This window comes from Cnephaeus nilssonii (assembly GCF_951640355.1).
Source record: "Cnephaeus nilssonii genome assembly, chromosome: 16".
NCBI classification, from domain to species: domain Eukaryota; kingdom Metazoa; phylum Chordata; class Mammalia; order Chiroptera; family Vespertilionidae; genus Cnephaeus; species Cnephaeus nilssonii.
In genome coordinates, this window is record NC_137087.1 from 59987480 (window position 1) to 60006097 (window position 18618).

The 18618-nt window shown below is 52.8% G+C and overlaps 1 protein-coding gene across 2 annotated transcripts in view; it reads right to left on the bottom strand.

Moving 5' to 3' along the window:
- Nucleotides 1–18618, bottom strand: part of DOCK1 (dedicator of cytokinesis 1) — a 305409-nt gene that overhangs the window by 99005 nt on the left and 187786 nt on the right. The gene's annotated exons all lie outside the window — the stretch shown is intronic.

An 18618-nucleotide genomic window follows, 5' to 3' on the forward strand; every position in this document is an offset into this window, starting at 1 on the left:
CCGATCAGTGATTCTCTCTCATTACACTCTCTCTCTCTCTCCCTTCCTTTCCCTGAAATCAATACAAAAAAAAAATATATATATATTTAAATCTATGTGCTGTTTATGTGGATTGGACTTGGTGTCCTGTATTTCTCATTTCTAAATCAGCAACCATACAGGAGTGCTGTGACAAAATAGTATTCCAACATTAAAACATTCAACGTTAACCATGCAAATATGAAGTAGTTTACTGACACGAGACAACGCTGGGAGAACAACACTGGAGATGATTACCTGCATATTCCACGTAAAGAACACACACAGGAACAAATACAAAGGAGAAACGACCAGAGAAAACGACACCAGAGGGTCATCAGGGCGGGAGAAGGAGCCCAGGTTACGGTCATAAACCACAAATACGTTCGTATCTTATAAGGGAGTCCTGAGAGGCCAAGATCTCACCTGGCAGCAAGTGCCACAGTTCCTATTCCCTCATCCTCAAAGTCTCCTTCCCAGGGCCACCCCCCGCCCCCCTACCCCCCCGTCCACGTGGGCCTGGTCACTGCCTTGCCCTGCCCCTCCGGCCCGGGGCTGGCCTGGCCTCTGAGCACTCCTAGATGCAGAGCGTCAAACCTGTCTGGCCCTCAGTGCACTGGGCTGCTGGACAGATAGAACAGAGGCCAAGTAGGAAGGAAGACGGGCAGAGCGGAGCTCATGTAGAATGGAGGACAGGGAGAAAAGAGGGCACGGGGAAGGGAGGAATGGCGAGATCGGGCAGAACTGGGCACCGGGCGAAGGGAGACCAGGCAGAAGGGAGTCCAGATAAAATGTTGGACAGATGGGACTGAGAATAGGAAGAAGGGAGGTCAGAGAGAATGCTGGGCAGGTGGGAGGAGGTCAGGGAGAAGGGAGGTCAGAGAGGATGCTGGGCAGGTGGGAGGAGGTCAGGGAGAAGGGAGGACAGAGAGAGAGAATGCTGGGCAGGTGGGAGAAGGTCAGGAGAAGGGAGGACAGAGAGAGAGAATGCTGGGCAGGTGGGAGGAAGTCAGGAGAAGGGAGGACAGAGAGAGAGGATGCTGGGCAGGTGGGAGGAGGTCAGGGAGAAGGGAGGACAGAGAGAGAGGATGCTGGGCAGGTGGGAGGAGGTCAGGGAGAAGGGAGGACAGAGAGAATGCTGGGCAGGTGGGAGGAGGTCAGGGAGAAGGGAGGACAGAGAGGATGCTGGGCAGGTGGGAGGAATTCAGGGAGAAGGGAGGACAGAGAGGATGCTGGGCAGGTGGGAGGAATTCAGGGAGAAGGGAGGACAGAGAGGATGCTGGGCAGGTGGGAGGAAGTCAGGAGAAGGGAGGACAGAGAGAGAGAATGCTGGGCAGGTGGGAGGAATTCAGGGAGAAGGGAGGACAGAGAGGATGCTGGGCAGGTGGGAGGAGGTCAGGGAGAAGGGAGGACAGAGAGGATGCTGGGCAGGTGGGAGGAAGTCAGGGAGAAGGGAGGACAGAGAGAGAGAATGCTGGGCAGGTGGGAGGAGGTCAGGGAGAAGGGAGGACAGAGAGAATGCTGGGCAGGTGGGAGGAGGTCAGGGAGAAGGGAGGACAGAGAGGATGCTGGGCAGGTGGGAGGAATTCAGGGAGAAGGGAGGACAGAGAGGATGCTGGGCAGGTGGGAGGAAGTCAGGAGAAGGAAGGACAGAGAGAGAGAATGCTGGGCAGGTGGGAGGAAGTGAGGAGAAGGGAGGACAGAGAGGATGCTGGGCAGGTGGGAGGAGGTCAGGGAGAAGGGAGGACAGAGAGGATGCTGGGCAGGTGGGAGGAGGTCAGGGAGAAGGGAGGACAGAGAGAGAGAATGCTGGGCAGGTGGGAGGAAGTCAGGGAGAAGGGAGGACAGAGAGAGAGAATGCTGGGCAGGTGGGAGGAGGTCAGGGAGAAGGGAGGACAGAGAGAGAGAATGCTGGGCAGGTGGGAGGAGGTCAGGGAGAAGGGAGGACAGAGAGAATGCTGGGCAGGTGGGAGGAGGTCAGGGAGAAGGGAGGACAGAGAGGATGCTGGGCAGGTGGGAGGAGGTCAGGGAGAAGGAAGGACAGAGAGGATGCTGGGCAGGTGGGAGGAGGTCAGGGAGAAGGGAGGACAGAGAGGATGCTGGGCAGGTGGGAGGAGGTCAGGGAGAAGGGAGGACAGAGAGAGAGAATGCTGGGCAGGTGGGAGGAAGTCAGGGAGAAGGGAGGACAGAGAGGATGCTGGGCAGGTGGGAGGAGGTCAGGGAGAAGGGAGGACAGAGAGAGAAGATGCTGGGCAGGTGGGAGGAGGTCAGGGAGAAGGGAGGACAGAGAGGATGCTGGGCAGGTGGGAGGAGGTCAGGGAGAAGGGAGGACAGAGAGAGAGAATGCTGGGCAGGTGGGAGGAATTCAGGGAGAAGGGAGGACAGAGAGGATGCTGGGCAGGTGGGAGGAGGTCAGGGAGAAGGGAGGACAGAGAGAGAAGATGCTGGGCAGGTGGGAGGAGGTCAGGGAGAAGGGAGGACAGAGAGAGAATGCTGGGCAGGTGGGAGGAGGTCAGGGAGAAGGGAGGACAGAGAGAGAATGCTGGGCAGGTGGGAGGAGGTCAGGGAGAAGGGAGGACAGAGAGAGAGGATGCTGGGCAGGTGGGAGGTCAGGGAGAAGGGAGGTCAGAGAGAGAGAAAATGCTGGGCAGGTGGGAGGAGGTCAGGGAGAAGGGAGGACAGAGAGAGAGGATGCTGGGCAGGTGGGAGGAGGTCAGGGAGAAGGGAGGACAGAGAGGATGCTGGGCAGGTGGGAGGAGGTCAGGGAGAAGGAAGGTCAGAGAGAGAGAAAATGCTGGGCAGGTGGGAGGAGGTCAGGGAGAAGGGAGGACAGACAGAGAATGATGGGCAGGTGGGAGGTCAGGGAAAAGGGGGCCCAGGTGGTGAAGCAGGGGACACTCTGTGGCAGGGAAGTGAATGTCAGACGTCACTGCAGGCTACAGAGGCAGAAGGTGAAAGGAAGGTCAGGTGTGGAGAATGGGAACTGAGGGTGAGACTGGCCGTTTCGTTTCACAGGGTCTCGGTCAGCTCTGCCTGGTGAAGTCTAAGCGTGCGGGTATGAAGTAGAAGGAGAAGTCCGAGGCACTGCCTGCCCAGCCCTGAGGGGCTGAGGGACTCGTTCACACGATAACGGCAGACCTGGCAGGGGCCTGGCGGCAGGGGATGGCATTGCCCTGGCACAGCATCCCCCAGGCAGGGTGTGTCCTAAGCCCTGTAGCCCTCACTCTGCTTGGGGCGCACACCCCCTCTCTGGGACACGGCAGAGAGTTTAACTCTAAAACCCCCAAAGCTGGGGGAGCTGCCACCAGGGACCCTGGAGCCCTGAGTCTGGCGGGCAACACCACGTCTGGATAAAAGAATTCCACCTGCCCTGACCGGTGTGGCTCAGTGGATAGAGCGTCGGCCTGTGGACTGAAGGGTCCCAGGTTCGATTCCGGTCAAGGGCATGTACCTTGGTTGCGGGCACATCCCCAGTAGGGGGTGTGCAGGAGGCAGCTGATCGATGTTTCTCTCCCATTGATGTTTCTAACTCTCTATCCCTCTCTCTTCCTCTCTGTAAAAAATCAATAAAATATATTTTTTTAAAAAGAATTCCACCTGTTGAATCGGGGATGCCACTCCATGCCCGTCAGGTACTAAACATGTTTCGACCAAGGCAAGTACTTGGAAGAGGAACTCTCATTTATAGGGTGAAAGGTCAAAGGTATTGATGAAAACAAACCTACCTCCTAATCATCATTAAAAAGAAAAGGGAATCCTCCCGTGGAATTTTCGATATATCGCTCGAGGAGGCCAGACAAGAATTGCAGTTGGGGGGGAGATGTATGAGTTGGTGAATTCTGCATGACTTTCACTGGGCGGCGGAGGGGGGCGGGGGGAGTGGGGGTGGGTGGGGGAGAGGAGGCGGGGAGGGGGCATTCAAGCCAAAGCATCCATGGTGGAAAGCACCACTGAGACTGGACAGGCGGGGAAGGGGCTGAAAGTCGAGTCCTCCACTGAAAAGGCAGACGGGACCTGAAATAAATCCCTGGACAGCGGTTGAAGTTTGTGGCACAGACACGACGAAAGCCCCAGAGCGCACAAGACACCCGTTTTCAAGAGAACAGGACGATGGCGACCCGTTTAAGGGCGCTGTGCTGTACTTGGCAAAGGTACTGCCCGTGTTGTTAATTCGGTACTTGATGAGGCGGAAGACAGAATGAAGAGGCGAATCAGCTTCCATTGCCAAAGCGGAGGCTCCGGAAAGCCGCGCGCTGTGCTCACGCACATCATCCGAGCGCACCCTGCTTTCCCCAGAAAAGCCGTCCGTGGTAACACTGAGACTGCTCCGATCCTTTTCTCCTTTAAAGATAAACTCAGTCCCATGATGCTGTTCTCCAATGTATGGTTAATTCCTACGCATTCAGTTTCCAAAATATTGCGATTCCTTTTTTCATAAAGGACCATACAATAAAAAGTGTTTGTAACAGCCAACGACAAGAAATTAAAAGCAGAATGGTCGATCAGCTACACTAATGCTGTCGATTAGCGCTTTTCAACTACTTGCAATGAAATTAACCCTAAAATTTAAATGGAGCGCTTGGTGGAGTTTAGGGAGTACTAGTATTTTATATCATTGCAGACGGTACAAGGAAAGAAATCTAATTTTAAAACAAAATCAATTACAATTTTTACAGCGGCAGTAACTGTAGGAAGACGTTTATGGGCCAAATATACCGGAAGGGCTTGTTTGGATCTGAAGGTACCCATAGCAATTAGTTGGTACTTATTCAGTGTGATCCATTAAACACACATTCACTTGGCTATGAAAATAAAAATAAACAATCAAATTTTATATATACAATTATACTTTATGGTAGAATGAGGAATAGCTCTATATACAACTTCTTAAAATAATTCATTTGTTGCTAACCAAGTAAAGCAGAAATTTTATACTTTTCATAAACTCAGTAGATCAGATTAATATTAGCGCCTCAGAGAATTTAGAATCTTCCAAGTCTTCCCCATGATACATAGTATCTTCAAGTATACTGTAACAGAAACAAGAGCAACTCAATCTTAATACAATTTTACCTTTGAAGGGAGTATCATTATGCCTTCACTTTTTTTTTTAAACTGACTTCTGTCCATAAAGAACATTATTGACATCAGAGCTACAGATCCAAGTTGAAACTCCTTATTGAATGAAAAGAAATTCCTCTATATGAATCATAAAAAAATCCTGTCCTCAACATCATTTATATTGGATGGAGGAGTTGGTAATGAGGAAACCATGTCACGTAGCAGGTGTTAAAAATTAAATTAATAAATCATAGAGAAGATATTGAAATAGGAGGTTATTGTATAATAGAAACAGAGATGACCTAGGTCCGTGGTTGGCAAACCGCGGCTCGCGAGCCACATGCGGCTCTTTGGCCCCTTGAGTGTGGCTCTTCCACAAAATACCACGGCCTGGGCGAGTCTATTTTGAAGAAGTGGCGTTAGAAGAAGTTTAAGTTTAAAAAATTTGGCTCTCAAAAGGAATTTCAATCGTTGTCCTGTTGATATTGGGCTCTGTTGACTAATGAGTTTGCCGACCACTGGGCTAGGTGATGAGACAGTATTCTTTTTTCTTTTTTTTAATATATTTTATTGATTTTTTACAGAGAGGAAGGGAGAAGGATAGAGAGTTAGAAACATCAATGAGAGAGAAACATCGATCAGCTGCCTCCTGCACACCCCCCACTGGGGATGTGCCTACAATCAAGGTACATGCCCTGGACCGGAATCGAACCTGGGACCTTTTAGTCCGCAGGCCGACGCTCTATCCACTGAGCCAAGAGACAGTATTCTTAGGAAGCATTTATACACAAATATATGCTGATCCAGTGACACAAATCACGCGGTACAGTAGAAGGCCCTGATCGAAGGGGTGGGAGGGCGCACACTACCGAAGCTCAGGACGCAGGATAAAGCTCGGCATCCAGAGCGTGGTAAAAGCGCGGACGCACAGATGACACACTGACCACTCTCCTACGACAGGGCTCCCTGACTCTCAACAAAGGTGCCAAGAAAATTCAGTGAGAAAAAGAGGTACATCTTGTCGACAAATGGTACTTTCGAATGGTACAATGTGACACCACTTTGAAAAGGCAGGGAGAGAAGGAAGGGAGGAGGGAGGGAGGGTCCATACCTCACACCACATACACAAGAACCACCTTCAAGTGCATCACAGGCCTAAATGCAAAACATGAAGCAACAAAACTTGTAGAAGAAAAACACGGGAGGAAACCTTTGTGGCCTTGGGTTGGGCGTAATTTTTTAGGATACAAAAACAAAAAACAAACATGAAACATACAAGAAAAAAAAAGGTAAATCCTACTTCTAAATGAAAAACGTTTGCTCTTCGAATGACCTTGAAAAGAAATAAATGGAAAAGGCAGCCTGCCACGTTGGAGGAAACCTTTGGCAAACGCGCACCTGGCCAAGAGCTTGTGTCTGGACCACAGAGAGAACTCCGAACGCCAGCCACAAACAAACAGCCCGTCAAAACACTGGCAACAAAAGTCAACAGGCACTGCTCACAGAGAGAGATATAAATGGCCAGGACACAGGGAAACAAATTCACTGGCAGCGATCCCTAAAAAATAATGCGGATTAAAACCACAATCAGATACCACTACACACCCGTGAGGATGGCAGAATTCTAAAAGAGAAAAAAAAAGAAAAAAAGAAGAAGGATTCTGAGCCACTGAAACGCTCCTCGGTTGCTGGTCTGAAGGTCAAACAATGCAGCCATTTGGGAAAAGTTTCCTACGTAGGGGACCAAGGACTTACCTATGACCCCGCCATCCTGCTCCTAGGGAGCTTCTCATGGGAAGGAAAACATAAGCCATGCAAAGACCTCTCTCTCCACAGCAGCGCACCAGCGGCATTCACAGCTGCCAGCGGGAGACACCCCACTTGCCTACCGTCGAGTAAATGGATGGAGCGATGGTGGAGCACGCAGAGGAGAAGCAGCCCTGAGCCCTGAGCTAGAACTACTGCCACATGGCGTGGCCCCCACACGTGGCTCAGCCGAGGACGCCAGGCGCAGAAAGGCCACACGGCGTGCGAAGTCGTGTCCGTGACATTGTGGAAATGGCGACAACAGTGACCGAGGGGAGGGGCTGGCTCTGGAGGGACGCGGGGGCCTTTCTGGAGGGAATGGAAATATTTTAAATCGTGCTATCGGTGGTAGGGACGCAACTGTCCGTGTCAGTTGAAATTCAGAACTAAAAAGCCTGATTTTACTGCGTAACCTTAGAACTAGGTGGAGAGGAGACCGTTTGAAAGTCATAGAATCCCCGAAGGCGACATCCAGCGCGCTCTGACATTTGCGTGGGCTGCTCCCGGCCCGGACACAGAGCGAACAGACCCGCTTTAATCAAAGGGGGATCAGCGTTAATTACCGCGGCGTTTTGTTAGGAGGGAGTCCGACATGGCTGCGTTGGTCTTCACGTTGGTCTTCATGGGAGCGCCCATGGCGATGGATTCTTGTGCGTGAACTTTAAAACCTCATTGTCGAGTTTAAAACCGGTCCCGCTGGAATTTAAGCCGAGATCCCGCTGAATGTCTACGTTAATTAGGAGGCCCGCGCCGTCCGTCTGGATGTTAGTACACCTTAAACTAACAATGGCTCACCATTTGCCCAAGTCTAGGTTTGTGCCATTCAGGCACACTTTGTGGTTTTCATCATCTGGACCCTAATGAGCTCTTGTATGGTTGTTTTTCCCCAAAAGACTGAAAATTTTCTCTATATTTTCATTTATATATTTGGGAAAACTATGGAATTTGATGTGCGTATTTTGTAACTGAACATGAAGAAGTAACCCTGTTACTCCTCACAACAGTGTTTGCTACTTGGAAAGGGGAATGGTCCGAAACAGATCAAAGCGAGAGCTGTCGATAACGTGGGCTATCCTCTCCCACCGCGTCAGTCTCACTTCGGTCGGGAGGCGATCAGCCTGTCCCTGCAAGACAAGGTCAAGTGGGAATGGCAACAGCCAGTGTCTTCGTTTTCTTAGATTTTAGTGAGCATGACACTTTAGGGTCTAGTTTTTTTATGTTTTTGTTTTATATCTTATTGCATAGCCTATGTAATAAAAGCCTAATATACTAAGTGTCCAGCCGTCCGTTCAACCAATCAAAGCATGATATGCTAAGGCCGCTCAACCACTCGCTATGACGTGCACTGACCACCAGGGGGCAGACGCTCCGACCGGTAGGTTAGCTTGCTGCTGGGGTCCGGCCGATCAGGACTGAGCGAGACGGGACAGACATGCCCTGGAGCCCTCTCGCGGTCCCTCTCTGGCTGGCCAACCTCCTGCGTCCCTCCCCAGCCCCGATCGTGCACCGGTGGGGTCCCTCAGCCTGGCCTGTGCCCTCTCGCAATCCGGGACCCCTCGGGGGATGTCAGAGAACCGGTTTCGGCCCGATCCCACAGGCCAGGCTGAGGGACCCCACTGGTGTACGAATTTGTGCACTGGGCCTCTAGTATCTCAATAACACAGGTAACATGGCATAAGTTTAAGGGGTACCACATGTTGATTTGACACACAGAAATACTGCCATATGACTTCCACCTTACCATACCTAACACCTCTATCAAGTCACATAATTACCACTTCTTCTTTGTGGTGCAGAAATTTAAGAGCTGGTCTCTTAGATGTTGGTTTCAGATAGACTTTGTGTAAGGAATACAGTCAATAATACTATAATACCTAGGTATGGTGCCAGGTCGGTACCAGGTTTATCGGGGGATCACTTCGTAAGTTATATAAATGTCTAACCCCTATGCGGTACACCTTAAACTAATAAAATATTGGATGTCAAATGTAATTGAAAAAGATAGACTTTATGCATCATGCTAAGGAAGTATTATTACCTAGAGACCACTTTTAAAAAATAGGTGAAGCTAAACAAATGCGGATATGATTACAAATGAAGTGTTTCATTCCTGAAGAGCAAATGGATCTAGAATAAAATTAAGCATCAAAAGAACACACAGGGAGTCTTTTAAATTTTTACTAATAGGGTAAGAAGGTTACTTACCCCTCTCAGACATCTATCCATATAAAAGCCTACGTAACTGAATGACCGAACGACCAGTTGATATGATGCACACTGAGCACACAGGAGCAGACACTCAACGGAGGAGCTGGCCCCTGGTGGTCAGTGCGCTCCCACCGCGGGAGCGCCGCTCAGCTGACCAAGGGGTGCCAGACGCTGGGCTCATGGCTGGTGAGCGCCGCTGCCGTGGCACCGAGCCTCTCCGATCTGGACTGACTGGGCGCCAGCCTGCGGCAGGTGCAGCAGGGCCAGGATGAGAGGGAGCGGCAGGCAGGAGCGGCAGGCAGCGTTGGACTGCTGGTTTCGGCCTGAAACCGGCAGTCCGACATCCCCCGAGGGGTCCCAGATTGAGAGAGGGTGCAGGTCAGGCTGAGGGACCCCACCAGTGCACAAATCCATGCACCGGGCCTCTAGTAATTATATAAGGGCAAGCTATAATAAAACGTAACTTAGAAAAGCAAAAATTTTTTTATTAATCTCATTTCCTAGGGGGTGACGGGAGCCACATTATCTGTCCACTTAGCAAACACTCACAGAGGCGTCCCGCGATCAGGCCCCGGGGGCTCACATTCCACAGTAAGCGTGTCAAACTCAAAGGCTAACACGGGCCAAATAAATGAGGCATGCGGCCCTCGGGCCACGAGTTTGACATGCTTGTTCTACAGGCTGGAGTGGGCGGGGGCTTACTGGCACCTGAACAGAAACATCAGGCTCGCGTGTTAGAGGTGAGGTACATGAGTGCCTTAAGGGGCCCGCTGGTACCTGGAGCAAGGTAACGTCACACAGCTGGTAAGTACGCCCTGCAGATATTTTCCCATCACATTTTGCAAAAAAACGTTTTAACAAGACAAAAAAGCCCTCTTGGATGACAACTTGTTGAGAAAAATCATTTTAGAAGATACCAATTAAAATGTATAGCAGCTACTCCCGGCCGGCGTGGCTCAGCAGTTGAGTGTCAAGCTATGAACTGGGAGGTCACTGTTCGATTCCTGGTCAGGGCACATGCCTGGGTTGTGGGCTCCATCTCCAGTGTGGGGCGTTCAGGAGGCAGCTGATCGATGATTCTCTCTCATCATAGATGTTTTTATCTCCCTCTCCCTTCCTCTCTGAAATCAATTAAAATACGTATTTAAAAAAATACATAGCAATTTACCCGGAGTTACATAAACATTATTCCAATTCCTGTACAGACATAATGAAAACACTAGAAGCCATTCCACTAATCTCACCAACATCCAGAGTGTATACTGTAATTTTCAAATTACTTAGCACTGATTATGACGGTGACCATTATAATTTTAATTAAGGAATACAAAACCTTGGTTGATAGAGATTAATCTCCTTGAACAAAATTCATATATTCGAAAGATTAATTTTTTTACCTATGACAATCAGAGCCGTTTCCAGTTACTGCCTCCCACACACAATTAAAAAGGATTCGTCACAAATCACCCCGGACTCCCTTCACCTGGACCCCACACTCCACTCCCACGTCGCACGCACAAGAAGCAAACGGGAAGTCACTTTGCAACAGATGTTCCGTGGAGATAATTTATCTTTTGATGAATCTCCATCTCCACAGCGTGGAATGGAAGGTGCATCCACGGCGTGGTACCTTAATCACTAATTTTAATTATGTTCCAGAATCACAACTCGTTTGCAAAATTGAGTATGTTTTTCACCAGTTAATTATCTGGCTACACAGTGAAAAGTTTGCAAGACGCAAGGCTCCTAGTTCCTGTCTAAACGAGAAGCTGCGGATCACGGCGCCCACGGGGTTCAAATTGGAACCAGCTGTCGGGGCGTCTGGATGGGGCAAAGGGAGTAACCCAGACCGATCCCTCAGGAGGAAGCTCGGCCCACGGGAGGCACGTGTCGGAAAGAATCAGGAACCCCGGGCATTGCTCCATGGGAATTCTGTTAAAAAGTAATTTATTTAGGATAAAGCCATTACCATAAATAAAGAGCAAATCTCAGGACCACAGTGGACCAATGTACAGCCCTGCAGGGCCACCGCGAGGTGCTCCGACCGTCCCCAATATCCCCGAGGCCGCCTCTGAATTACGCCCTTCTCCTCCCCCCCACCCCCAATTCCTAGGTTGAGTCCTAACCCCAGAACCTCAGAACGTGGATGGACTGGAGAGGGCCTGTGAAGGGGGAGTGAAGTAAAAGGTCATCGGGGTGAAGCCTAATGCCGCCTGACTGGGGTCCTCACCAGGAGAGACACCCGCAGAGGGAGGGCCGGCGAGGCTCAGAGGACACCACCTCCAACACCTTGACCTTGGCCCCCGGAGGAAATGAATTTCTGGGCTCACGCCGCCCGCTCTGTGGCATTGTGTTGGCAGCCCTGGCAACCTCATGTAACCCTCCTCCCTCCTGGTCCCAAACACGCTCTCCAGGGGCTCTAGGGCCACCCTGACTCCAGACACCGCCCTGCCTGTGCCCCCCAAGCAGGCTCCTCCCCAAGGACTCCCTCCTGTCCTCCTGCAGAGCCCGGCTCCAAGGCCTCCTTCCCAAGTGCAAAGCCTGCTGCAGCCCATTTGAGGTTGTGCCCCACCTCTGTCCCCTCACCCCTCCTTCTCCAGGTCCCCGTCACCTCAGTCACCTCACACGCCGTGCACTTCCTGCCACGCCAGTAGCATCCCTGTTGCCATGTCTCCCCCTACAATAAACCCCACGAGCGCGGGTGTCTCTGGTGAACTCCAATGGGCCTCTCGTGCCTAGAAAAGGCCAATCAATCCCTGACCAGGTGGCGAATGCGTGCTGTTAAACATGTACATACGTGTATATTTACATACATGGAAGGTCAAAGGGGAGAAGAAGAAGGCCTGTTACCAACAAGTAGGAAGGGGAATTAGTCCCACGGAGACGGGTCCCACGAATGAACAGGAGGACGTACTTCGGCGAGGGCTCCATTGATTTCCTGCCCCGTTCCAGGCCCCCAAGCCTAGAGCTAACGGTACCATTCCACGTGAATGCCCGCACCCGAGTGTTTTAAACAAACCCGCGGCGGGGTGCTGAGACGCTGATGCTACCACAGCCGTGTCCTATGAATGAAGTATAAGCCCGACTTCACATTTCCAAAGTCTCTCCAGGGGGGTGCGGGGGGTGCGGGATATGAATGCCAGGGACACCCTGGCTTCCCACGTGGCTCTTCTCCAGAGCGCGCTCTGCATGTCACCTTTCTCAAAGCCCCGCCAAGCCCCGCCCTGACTCCCCCCGGCCCGGGGAGTCTTCAAGCGCCCCCGCCCGCGCGGACTGGGAATCTCACTCATCACGACGCCCCCAGAGTTGCCCCTGGAGCCCCGGAGAGGCTCAGCGTGAGGCAGAGAGCGGTCCGGAGTCCACTCCCTGGGCCGGCGGGGCCGGGGTCCGCCCAGGGCAGGAGCGGCTGCGGCTTCCGTGCTGGTGGCCAGTCGTGGGGGACCCCGAGCCACAGGAGGACCTCAGGGCCAGCCCCCCACAGGAGAGCCGGGACCCCGAGGGGGCCTGTGCCCGCCGCCAGCGCAGAATCGCGGGCCAGGTTCTCGCTGCCTGGAGGCGGCGGCCGTGGGGGAGGGGCCAGTCCCGGGGCCCCCCTTCCTGTGCACGGCCTCCCCCAACCCGCTAACGCCACGCGTCCAAAACGGAAACCGTCCCACCGCCACCATATTTTGAATTTAATTTAAAAAATCAATTTGCAATGACTATTATAAAAATAAACATATTAATCACAATTCGGGTGTTCTTGAATAGTTTTAGCTGAAAATTCTCAAGAAAAAGGATTTTAAAGTTGGTCAGGGCTGCCCCGGAGGGAAAACATTTTTTTATGGACGCGCGTGGCGTGGGGGGCAGGCCCACCGCTGGCGTCCACAGGCGCTTATGGGGGCGTCCGATGGGCTCACAGCTGAGCCAGGGTCAGCCTTTCCCCATCGGCCAACGTTCCGGACGGAGAAAGAGGAGGGGACTTGGGTGTGGCGGAGTGGACAGCCCAGTTTGACGGGTCTGACGGGGAAAGTCCGTGTTAGAGAAACTGCAAACCTCCCCCAACTCGGGGGCTCACGTGGAAGTGAGCGGGTTCCGTTAACTGGCCTCACGGCGACAGCGTGTAATGGGCTTCCCGTTTGCACGCTCTCGTACCAGTCCTCTCCCGGCAACTGCAGAGAGAAAAAGCGAGAAGATACCTTGGAAGCAACTCATCATTCTCTACGCACCGCACCCCCAGTCAGAAGGCAGGCGGCCAGCTCCCCGTGCAGAGCCGAGCAGCCCTGCCTTCGGGGGCGGGCGGCCAGAGCAGAGTGAGATGGTGACCTGTGGGGGCAAAGGGCAGGCTCCTGTGCTACCTGATGTCTCGGGGCTCCTAGGAAAGCGGGGTTCAGACACAATGCCAGGTCACAACCCAGAGGCGGGCCACGTGCACCTGCTCCTCTCCAGGAGGTCCTGGGGACCCCTCTCCTCCTGACGCAGTACCTGGGGACCCTCGGCCTGCCTGAGAACCGGGGTTCCTCTCCCGTCGTCACCAGCAGGACAGGCAGGTAGGGAACAGGCGTGGCTTAGTACTTAGAAAACTCAATTACGGGGCTGCTGGCAAATTACAATGCTTGTTCCCCATCAATTACTTTTTCTATTTTTGACACATAATCATGTGGGACTTCCAAACCTCACTAATTCATATTTACCCGCAGAGAGAGAACAAAGTGGGGGGGGGGGGGGGAGAGTGTGCATTTCGGGATTTATGTCTTACAAACAGATTTTATGTATCTATAGTTAACATATTCAGGTTCATTAACATGTACTTGAACTTTCTACTGTTCTGAGTTCAAATACTTTTTATTACAAACATTCTTCCTTGCCGTTTCCTAAAAGTCCTGCTTCAAATTTTCATTTAATTTTATCTGAAATTATTTCAAATAAGTTAAGCCATGGTATGTGTGTATGTGTGTGTGTAAAATTAGTCTTCCTCCATCCTAAAAAAACATGCTCCCAAGTTATCTTTGGATTTAATGAACACAGACTATCTCTTATTAAACAATGAGTGGCCTTGTAGAAACTGATTTTCCCAGGCACAGAAAGCAAATACACGGTTTTTTAAGGAGCAGCATGTAAGCCCAAGGCATGGTTATAAACACCCAGGACACGTCCGTATCTCATATGTGTTGCGAGTCCCCAACTTACTTTGATCAGCTAATGAGCAGCAGAAAACAGAGGCCAGCGAGCAGGATTCTCAGGGTTAAGCCCCATTTCTCTTTATCCCTCACCACGGCCCCGCCCTGACTCTCCCTGCCAGCTGAAACCAGCAGCTTCCTCTGCACAGGGGAGAGGGGCTGACGAGAATGGCCCCGGGTCCTGTCATTAAAATGCCGCCACTCTGTAGGGACAGACATCACCCCCAAGGAGCTGAGCGCCCGTCCTGCGGGCCCCCTCCCTGGCTCCGGGAAGAAGATGAGGTTAACATCCTACTCCCCTGAGCAGGAACTGAGGGCTTCCTGGCGAAGTGGAGTTATCGGGCTCCAAAAAGGGGGAGTTAAATAATAGCATGCTATGAAATTAAAGGGCATTACAAGATGATTCTGATAGGGCTAATTGATTTTTAGCTTTCGAAACATACAACATCTAATCATCCGCTTCTGGTAGACATTCCCAAGCCTTCTTTCAAAATATCCCCACCGGGTGCTGATGGGTGTTGGTGCCATTTTTTCACAGATCGTTCCCACTAACTAATCACACGTCTCCACAGCCTCAGAGCAGGTTTCGGGGTGCGATACTGAGCGGAGACACACGCACCCCAGTCAGGAGCGATGCTAGCAACGGGGAGCTGAGGGGTGCACCTCTGACCCCCGGTATGGTCCCGGTAGCTCTCCCGTGAGTCTCAAGGACTCTAACTTAGAAAGCCATGTGTCTTAAAACTAGGAGCAATGCAACACCAAGTAAAAGGGGGGGGGGGGGTGCCCCTGTCTAGAGGAACTATAACGTACATGTACGAGGAAACGTGTTTGTCACGTAAAGAGTTCTAGCCAACAAGACGGAACAGAAAGGCCTGTGAGTCAGCCCGCCCGCCCAGCCCCGTCCATCCGGGGTCACTGACCGCGCTGGACACAGTGCAGACCTCGGCTGCAACAGAAGAACCCGTGCTTGGGAGGAGACCTTTAACCCCACAGAGGCAGGACTGGGGGGACGCGGAGCACCTCGGCAGCTCCTACACGCTTCTTGGAAGAAGGGACCGTCCGCCCATGTGGGAGGGATGCCAGGGTGAGGGGTACTGCTCAGCGGTAGTGAGCCGATTACACGTGTACCTACCCTCAGGCCGTCTGTGGGCACAAACGCTGCATAAAAATAATATCAGCTGCCTCTCTGCGCTGCTGCGGGTGCTCAGGCAGCCCGTCCCGCCCTGCACCCCCGTCCCGCCCTGCACTCAGGGCTCGCCCTGTACTCCCGTCCCACCCTGCACCCCCATCCTGCCCTGCACTCAGGTCCCTCCCTGAACCCACGTCCCGCCCTGCACTCAGGTCCCGCCCTGTACCCCCGTCCCGCCCTGCACTCAGGTCCCGCCCTGTACCCCCGTCCCGCCCTGCACCCCTGTCCCGCCCTGCACCCCCGTCCTGCCCTGCACCCCTGTCCCGCCCTGCACCCCCGTCCTGCCCTGCACCCCTGTCCCGCCCTGCACCCCCGTCCTGCCCTGCACTCAGGGCTCGCCCTGCACCCCCGTCCCGCCCTGCACCCCTGTCCAAGGCCTGAAGATAAAGGCCTGAAGGCTCTCAGAACCGCCTCTCCCAGGCGGGACTTCGAAGACGGACGGTCCCGGTGGGACAGCCACCCCGGGACCTTGTTGCCCAGCAGCGGGGTCTGCCCTCAGCTCGGCACTCGCCCTCCTCTGAGCAGGCGGCGGCGCTGTCTGTCGCTTTTCCCAACAGAAAAGCTGACGTCAAAAGCTGCAGAATGTCCCCACGCTGGACTTCCCTGTTTCTAACATTAAGCCAAGGACACGACAGAGGAAACCCAGTGAAGACACGCGGTCGTGAGCAGGGCTCAGAGGCAAGCATCTTCTGGAGACACTCTGACGCTGGGACCGCCCGCCGCTGCCCCGGGCGCAGGTCCGCTGTCCAGGGAGCCCTCCGGGGGCTGGCCCTGCAGCAGAGGCCGCTCACCAAGTCCTCCCTCCCACGTGACGCCTGCATGAAAGCGACATGGCGCCTGGAGGGTGGACGGATATTGGGGCACCCCTGTCTTCAACCCTGGTCTGTTGTGAGCCCCGGAGCAGCAAACCTCAGGATGAAAGCAGGTCACGCTGAAGGGCTGCCAAAGGGGAAAGTGATGCCTTAGGGTCCGATGATCCCTTTTTCAAAAGTGTTCTTGTTGATTTCAGAGGCAAAGAGAGAGGGAGAGCGAGATAGAAACATCCATGAGGGAGAAGCGCTCACTGGCTGCCTCCAGCACGCCCCCTACTGGGGATGGAACCCACAACCCGGGCAAGCGCCCTGACCGGGACTGGAACCCTGACCTCCTGGTTCAACGGCTGAGCCACACCAGCCGGGCCGATGATTCAATTTTGAACCAAACGTTTGACCTGGCTTTCCTGTGAGTAACACGACAGGGAAATCAGCAGCTTCTATTCCGACACAGAACCATTTTCAATTGTGCAGCCTCACTTAGTGCACATTGAGCCAAACTGGGTTCCTGTTTCTGTTAGGGAAATCCCGTCACATATTTCCTCAAAGAGTCTCTCGGATTAATAAAAGAAAGTCGATCCCACAGCGTTTGCATGCCTTAGAACCGTGGTCGGCAAACTGTGGCTCGCGAGCCACATGCGGCTCTTGGCCCCTTGAGTGTGGCTCTTCCACAAAATACCACGGCCCGGGCGAGTCTATTTTGAAGAAGTGGCGTTAGAAGAAGTTTAAGTTTAAAAAATGTGGCTCTCCAAAGAAATGTCAATCGTTGTCCTGTTGATATTTGGCTCTGTTGACTAACGAGCTTGCCGACCACGGGCTTAGAACACTGTGCAGAGAGCACTCTGCCTCGGAGAAAGGGTGCCCGCCCCCGGGAACACTTTTCTCGCAGTGGGCAGAGGCACACGGGCATTCCCAGGGTGCCGTGTGGCGGCCTTGGCCCCTGAAGCATGGCTGGTCGTTATGTTATTTCCATGAGGGTCTTCAAACAGATAGGAACCTGCTCGTTGGACTTCAATGTATTAGCTGTGCCCGGCTGGCGTGGCTCAGTGGTTGAGTCTCAACCTGTGGACCAGGAGGTCTGGGTTCCATTCCTCGTCAGGGCACAGGCCCCGGGTTGCGGCTGGATCCCCAGTAAGGGGCGTGCGGGAGGCAGCCGATCCATGATTCTCTCTCATCACTGATGTCTCTATTTCTCTCTCTCCCTCTCCCTTCCTCTCTGAAATCAATAGACATATATTAAAAATAAATAAGTGAATGAAATGGGTCAGCTGAAAATCTTTTTTAAATGTAACTTTGCTTTGTTTAGAGCAGCATGGAGCATCCCTGGGCGAGGAGGCCATCCTGGCCAAGCAGGGGGCACGCCACACCTCCCCGAACACAAGGTCCCTCAGGAATTCCACAACCAGTGCCCCAGCTCCCAGGGATGGGAGAGGCCAGCACGTCACCCCCGTGGGTGGGCCCTCCTGTGGCAGCTGAGCTGAGCTTTGCCACGAGGTTCCTTTACAGGTGGAAGGCGCAGTGGGATGGCTCAGCGGCAGGCACGTGAGGATGTTCACAGCCACATCTGAACGGAAGCAAAGAGACTCCTTGTGGCCAAAGGCGCTGGGAGCTGAAAGGGAAACCTGGCTCTCGCTGGCCGCGTTATTCCCGTTCCTGCTGCTGCTGTTTCCTGGGTGGGTTTTTTTGTCCGTGTCGGCTATAAAAAAGTTGGATTGAGACGATTTTGAAAATGTCCATAAATCATCCCATTGAGGTAGGATTTTCCTGCGTCTTCTCTTCTCCAGCTCTAGATAATTTATCTGGAAATCGACCTTACGGAAGCACATTTTAAGCCCGGGGATGGGATTTGGTTACAAAAAGTGCCCGCCAGTTAAAGAGCATTATCAAAGCCATCCTGTTTATTTCAGGGTCTAAAAGAACAAGACAAAGCAATTTGTTCACAATCCATCATGAGTCGTCCCCGCTCGGAGGGATTCAAGATAAACAGGGGACAGGATTTAGCTGAGTTTCTGTTTTAAATTGTGCTCATTAGATGCCCCGGGGCTGCCAGAGGAACGGGAAGCTAGAGAGCAACTGTGAGGACAGGGCTCAGGTAGAGGCCACCAATGTGTTCCCATCACATACAAGGTGCACTCGTGTGTTTAAAAGTACAATACCATACGGCCTGGCTGGCGTGGCTCCGTGGTTGAGCATCAACCTATGAACCAGGAGGTCATGAGCAGAGTGTTCAAGGGCAGGGACACCACTCTGCATGACATGATGACGGTGGATACACGCCATCATACGTCTGTCCAAACCCACAGGAAGCCCGGCGCCAGCAGTGAGCGCTCGGATGCTCTATGGACCGGGGCGGGGGGGGGGGGGG